We start from the raw sequence: 7,742 nt of genomic DNA, 5'->3' as shown, positions 1-7,742 counted from the left end.
TGCGCTAAATCATCAAATACAATGTTATGCTTTTAGCTCATAAAGAGCATCCTTGTCATATTACTTTTCTAAATAAGATTTATAGAGTTACAATGATTAATCTTAATAGGCCAACAAGTCTATCATTAATCATTTTCTTAAAATCTTATTATAGTTTATATGACTTAAGCATAAATATCAGAGGTGATTTTTGGTTAGAAGAAACATTTCTTTTCTTAGATAAATGCATATACTTTTTATCATTATATCTTACTTTGAATAGATCAATGTACTTTTATGATATAAATTGTCTTTATAAATAACCAAAATAAGTAATAAACAGAGGATTCAAAAATAACAGTGTACTCCTGTTTATTAAAACAAGCCACCGAAATTAAATTCCTCTAATATTTGGAAAAATAAAGACAAATATCAAAACTAAAGTCTTGTAAAATTGATCTAGTCTTTCAATTGATATAAACTAGCATGTCCTCAATTGCTGTTTGAAGCTTTCTTCACTTAATCTCTTGGTTTCCTGAAAACCAAATAAATGAATTACAAATAAGATTAGTTATCACAGAATTCATTATTGTATGAATCAATAGAAATCTGAACTAATTTGGAAGCTTAAAGATTTCCTATACCTGATTTTAATAATCTTAGGACAATCTTTCTTCCAGTGATCCTTCTGTCCACATTTGTAACACTTGCCTTTTGGCTTGCCACTTCTTTTAGTGGACAGTTTGCCGATCCTGACTCTTGCTTGCTCATTCTTGTCTTTCGACTTAAGCCTTGAAGAGAATCCTTTTTCAGGAGGTTTTCTGCTATGATAAAATTCTTCTATAGCATGTAGTTCGTGCATTAATTCAATTAAGGTCATATCTTTATTGTTTAAGATATAGCTGACCTTAAACTCTTTGAATGTATCAGGTAAAGATTCAATCACAATGTTAATCTTTGATTTATCATTGATTTGAACACCATGAATCTCTACCTCATTCAAATAGTCCATCATTTTGAGGACATGATCACGAACTTTTGTGCCCTCTTCCATCTTAGTATCTGTGATACGTTTTAATGCTGCTTCTCTGGCAAAATGGGTATTTTGCCCAAACATCTGATGAAGACCAGCCATTATTTCAGTGGCTGTTTCCATGTTCCGATGTTTCTTATGCAGTTCCACAGAAATCGAAGCCAATATATAGCGCTTAGCCATTTTGTTAGCTTCGCACCATTTCTCATAAGGCTCCCTCTGATTTCTATAATCGTATAACGATGGTTCAGGAGGGCAAGGTTGGGTCAACACATATTTGCTTCCCTTAGCAGTGAGAATATTAAATAGATTGCGTTTCCAATCTAAATAATTTTCGCCAGTGAGTTCATTTTTAACAAGGATAATTAATAATGGGTTGATGGAAGACATTTTCTGAAAAACAAAACAAAATAAACATGCATAAATACTTTGAAACAATATTCACAATAAATGACAAAAATGCAAAAAACCATAAATGCATTTTAATTTATTGTAACGATAATCTAGTACCGCTTTGACAAGCTATCCGTTGGGGAAGTCATGTCTACACTTACTAGACCCAATTATCCATTAGATTATTTACTTTCATGCAAAGACATGATAAATAATTATCGTTATCCCTTTGGGCCTAAATTTGTTAACAGAGCTTCGTTGGGAAGGTTAATAACAAACTTTAGTTGAGTGTATAACCATTATTTCAATCTATGTATTTTTCATATCAATAGTCACCGTTGGGGTGAACAATCGATTGAAAAATATTTCAATTTTATCTTTGAAGAAGTTCATCAAATAAAATATCTAATATATATACCCTCCGAAGGAAGCATCACCGTATCATGAAGTCGAGGTATATATATAATTTTATTATTGAACTAACAATGGAGCCCGTGGGAAAATTATCTTGAATTTTCCCTCTCCCACTCAATATTTTAAAATTGGTTTTTCCTTTTTAAAACATACATATTGTTAATTGCATGCTTCCTATAATATTATCTAGATGATATCAAATATTATTAAGCATGTGCAAATTTCAAACAATATAATGAAATTCATAATTAATGAATGACATGTATCATTATGCATAGAGTGGCACTACCTATTCTATATGACATGTTATCATGGCATGTTATCATCCAAAACATAACATATAGAAAAACAATTAAATAATCTTAATTCATGGCTTTCCTAATAATGAAAAAAATACATTAACCCTAAGCCTAATCTTCATTGGGCTTCTTGTCAATGTCCATCCTTCATAAGCTTGACTTTGTTAATGGACTAGGAGAAATTGGGCATTTAAATTTATAATTGGTCCAATTTTAATTTTGAAAGAAAATAAAATAAAATTTTTTTTTATTAAAATAAAACTTTTGGACCAAAAATAAATTTAATGTATTTAATTTTATCTATGCATTTTAATCCATTAAGCCCAATTGAAATTGGGCCTAAAACTAGGATTCTTTAAGCCCAAAACTGTTTTTGGACTTAAATGCAAAACATTAAAACTTATCAGCCCAAAGAGAAAATCCATGGAACTATAGGGATCGTAATGATGAAAACCATTAAAACCCTAAATCCATCTTTTTCTCTCCCCAGCCGCCATCTCCACAAAGGTCCAGCTGCTGTTCCCGGTCAACCGCCGATCTCCGACGCCGACGCCAAACCAACCGTTGCCGAATGGCCGAAAAACGTGCCAAAACCCGCGCGCAACTTTCTGCTGGCCTCGGCAGCGTTGCTTCCAGCTGCAGCACATGCAGCGCGCGCTGCTGGCCTTGCTGGCCGCGCGCGCTGCTTGCTGCGCACAGCGCAGCGCGCGCCGCTGGCCAATGCTGGCCGCGCGCGCTGTTTTGCTGCGTGCAGCGCAGCGCGCGCCGCTGGCCATTGCTGGCCGCGCGCGCTGCTGCAGCGTGCCCTGGTTTGTTGCCGCTGTCAGAATTTCCGGCCTCTGTCGCTCCGATCTTGAAAATCCGAGATTAATTTACAAATTTCCTAGACCAATTTTGGCTTACAAAAATTCTATAACTGTAAAATAAATCAAGAGGGAAACATGGTGATAAAAAACCACCCCTCTTGTTACAGATCCAAAGGAAAAATACAACAGAAAATCTAACCATGAATTAAGACAAACCAAAACATGCTTTATTCATATATTAAACAAATAATATATATCTGAATAAATTGTGCCACTCTAATACATAAATTTCAAGATTAATTTCATACGAAATTCTTATATATTAATATGAGTAGGCTCTGATACCAATTGTTGGGGAAAAATCCGGTTTTTAAAATTTTTATAAAACCTTTTGAAGATCGCTCTCATATAATATATAGGAATACGTAATCCAGAAATCGTACCTTGAAAATTCGAGTTGGCTTTTTCCGCTGAAGTGATTTAGGCTCCTAGATCACGATCCGCCACCACCACTCCTGTTAGATCACGATCCGTCACCACCACGCTAGTTAGATCACGAACTGTCTCCAATGATCTTCCAGGTTATGACTCAGGTTCGAACTGCACTTGACGTGTGGGCGCCTTTATCACTACCAAAGTAACTAGCACGAGAAAATTTTTCTCTCAATAATGGAGAGAAAAATCTTATTCTCTGATCTGTATAAAGTGGCTTTTTATTTTTTTCTGTTGAGAAAAATAAGCCTTATATATCTCCATTTAGTGAAAACCCTAGGCTCCAAATAATGAAAAATCAAAACCCACGTTATTTGCTTTTTCAATAGGGGACCCACCTTGTAAAATAACATAAGGCCCCTTATACAAAAACTAATTAAATGGAGCCTCCCACTAAATGATATATTTAGGCTTTTGACCCAAATTGCTAGTTATCTTACTTATTAGTCCAGTAGTGGTGCAATCAATTAAATGAGCTAACCCGGGGATCATTTGGGAACATACAATAGTGGCTACAATAATTAGGCCTGTAATTAAACTAGCCCAATTATTTAATTCCAAATCTACTCCACTAAAAGATTGGAACTGACTTCCATAATTGTATGCTCGAATAATAATTCGCCCCAAGCCACATTGATTTCTTTACTGCACAATCCTTTGTACCACATCGTTAATTAAATTGATATCTCAACTGTCCAATCAATTTAATAACATCTTATTCCTTGAACCTTACTGGTTTTCTCTAATGATCATTTTCAACATACTAAATATGTTGACACACTCTGGCCAGAGAATTCTATGATCAAGTGCCGAAAACCCATCAAGAGATGTGTTGTACAAATTCTATATTGTTAATCCATAACTCCAATACTCATAATTGCTCCCACCAAGATACCGGGTAATCTTGACCACAAGGCTGTGTCGTGCCCATTGGTAACTCAAATGGAATAACAATTACAATCATGAAATCATAATTAACTCAAGATTAAGATTACAGTAAAATCAACGCCTATGAGATTTAATAAGTCTGACAGTTATTACAAAGTTAATTAAATCTCATATGTAATCCTGTTCAATGTAGTCGTACTACATCAATAAATTCATACATGATTAAGACAAATCATTCAATGAATTTATTACAGTCTATACCTAAATAAAGTGCCCAACTTTATTTATCAACTGCGAACTAAATTTATTTAATCATAAGATAACTTGTATTTATGTCTTCTGTGAATCCACATGGTGATCACATAAATACATATAATATGATTAAATGGACTTTAATACAAGTATTAATGCAATTAAGATATTTGAATAAAATATCTCATTTATTTTATTAATCAGAAAAATAGTTTATTACAATTAAATAAACACATATGCTTTTAAAGAGCATATTTTCCCAACAGGAGTTGGGTTCAGAAGAGCAACCCAAGTCCGCAATGTCCATGCCTCTGGTATATTTTGGCTTAAGATTCCTAGTATAGCTTCCTTCATGGCCGATTTTCGTGTTGATGTAATCTTTCTCTGCATAATCTGAATAAACTGTGAGTCTGTGAGTTAGTTAATTAATGTAGTATTATATGAATAGCAAATTAGTTAAGCACGACCTAAGGAGTAATGAAAATTAACATCGAACAAAGCCTCAGAAGATGGATTTTTTTTTCTTTCTTTTTCATAACTGGTTTTACCATCCCCTTTATTCGTGTGAAATACTCGTGTTACTTTCATTTTCTTTTCTTGTCTAACCCCACAGTCCCCCCCCAAAACCCTAGCCCACCCCCCAAAACCCTATCCCACCCTTATCGGCATATAGAACCAGGCAACTGCTAAAACATGATAGATCTACTAACATATAACAACAATCAATCATTAGCAGTAAAATTATCCCACAACCACCTCAAGAATATCAAAAGTACAAGTAGTAGCCATAAGTTTCTAATAAAATCTCAAAATCACATCAAGTTTTAATTTTATATTAATCAATTCCTTTTCTATTAACTTTAGTAGCCACCGTTAAAAAACTTATAAACAATATTTTACCTCTTATTCATTTAAGAGGGTAAAATGATGGGAGGTTTCATGTCCAGAATACTCTATTATCGATCTTAAATTCTTTAACAGTGGCTAACCAAGTTAATAGAAAAGTAATTGACTGATATAAAAAATAAAAATTTTAGATGATTTTAAGATATTATTAAAAACTCTTTGTTCTTAGTAGTTATCTGCACTCTCCATATTCTTGAGGTAGTTAAGGATAAATTCTCAATATTTTCTCAATTGTTAGCTTGTTAGATTTAGAGGTAAGGCTGAGTGACTAACCATATCCAATATGAAAGATAAGTTTGATGTTGTATAATTTATTTAGGATTCTTATAAGATAAACTTAGTGTTTTATTTGATCAAGATAACATGAGGCGTGGCTTACTCAAATAACTCTAGGAAATTTATTTGAATTAGACTACACTTATTATACCATATAACATAAGCACTACATGGGTGAGTGAAAATTTGGACAATAAGATTAGAATAAAATCAAAAGGAGAGTAAGAGAAAAAGAGAAAACATTAGTGACATAAGTTCATTACGATCCGTTTGTAAAGGTTCCTAAAAATTCATTCTTAGAGATTGGCGGGAATCTATTCTTTATCCTATAGATTCGTGATGATTTCCACACCAACCAACAAGGTATGACTTTGGTTTAATAAAATTGCATGATTGATTTAGAAAATCAACACTTAAATTCTTTAATAGTGGCTAACCAAGTTAATGAAAAAGTAATTGATTGATTTAAAAAATTAAATTTTAAATGGTTTTAAGATATTACTTAAAACTCTTAGTTTTCATTAGTTATTTTCACTCTCAATATTGTTGAGGTAGTTAAGGATAAGTTCTCTTTTTTTGAAGGCTCTATTGAGTAATACGAAAAAGTTATTTCCCTCTATTTTAATCCCAAATCGCACCCCGAATTAAACACACCATTTTGAGAATAATTGAAAACACATCGTTTCGACGCATTTTTCCTTTCGTTTTCACACGATCGAAGCCTTTTATTTTTTGTACAACAGTTGCAAACAGCAACAATAGTTCTGCACCTGCAAACAGAAACACACTCTCTCACGGCCGATGATGGACGAGCCACATACGACAGACCACCGCCATCACGCGATCGAGGTCTCCATTGCCATCACCGACAGTCACGTGACCATCCTCATCCACTTACAAAGTTAGTTGATTGAGATTTTGGCTTATTGGGAAATGATCATTGGTTCTGGAATTGAGTGTTGGTGCTGGAATTGTTGCTGCTGGAAGTGATTATTGGACTTGTTGTTTGATAATTTTAAGGGTTATTTTCCGCCAACCCCCACATATTTCAACAAAAGTTGGCATGCATCCTAATGCTTCAACAACCATCACCATGCCCCAAATCAGCATATTCAGCCCTTATCTTTGACAGATAGCTATTTAACTGAGTGAAAAGACTTCTCTGCCCTTGATTTGAAAATTAGGCATTCAAAAATTCAGAAAATGTATTGGGTGGTGTTGTTCACACAGTTTATGAACTAAAGTACCCTTCTAATGTCCGCTTACTTACATGTAAGTGCAAAAGAAAATAACGATATTACCCTCACTCCATATAAGCACATTGCATATTTATTTTATCTAAAATCATTGTAGAGACTGTTGATAACAACGGTAATATAATGGTAAAAAAACCTTAGCCACCATATAAAACCCACGCAACAGCGGAAAATTGAAGTAGATTCCATGTCTCTTCTTTATTTCATCAATCACAGCTTCTAATTGAAGCGAACACCCAACTTTCAAACCATGAAATCAAAGGGAACAAAAATAGTGCCTACTTAATCTTGTGCTTTCAGTAGTCTATGATAACGGTTGAATATGCCAATTTGGGGGCGTGGTGATGGTTGTTGAAACATTAGGGTCCACGTCAACTTTTGTTGAAACATGTGGGGATTAGCCGAAAATATCCTTAATTTTAAATCATTTGGCTGATTGGGAAATGATTATTGGTGCTAAAATTGTCTTGATGCTAGAATTGTTACGGCTGGAAGTGGTTATTGAATTTTTTATGCCTTGAGATGCAGTGTGACAATTTTTTTCTTTTTTTTTTTTAGGTAAAATGACTAGAATTCTCATTTGATTTAACCTTTTTCAGAGTCTTTAGTAAAATATAAATTGTAGTTTACAGTTTTCAGTTTGTGGAAGTTCTGTAACCCAACCAAGTGTTGTGGTTGAAAGCAAAAAGAAAGATAAAGCATATGCAAGCGACGTCGTTTTGGTTTGAAATTAATTGAAGCATATGCT

The sequence above is a fragment of the Citrus sinensis genome, chromosome 5 (assembly GCF_022201045.2).
Source record: "Citrus sinensis cultivar Valencia sweet orange chromosome 5, DVS_A1.0, whole genome shotgun sequence".
NCBI classification, from domain to species: domain Eukaryota; kingdom Viridiplantae; phylum Streptophyta; class Magnoliopsida; order Sapindales; family Rutaceae; genus Citrus; species Citrus sinensis.
The sequence above is the reverse complement of the archived record's forward strand: the minus strand, read 5'-3'. Positions refer to the sequence as shown.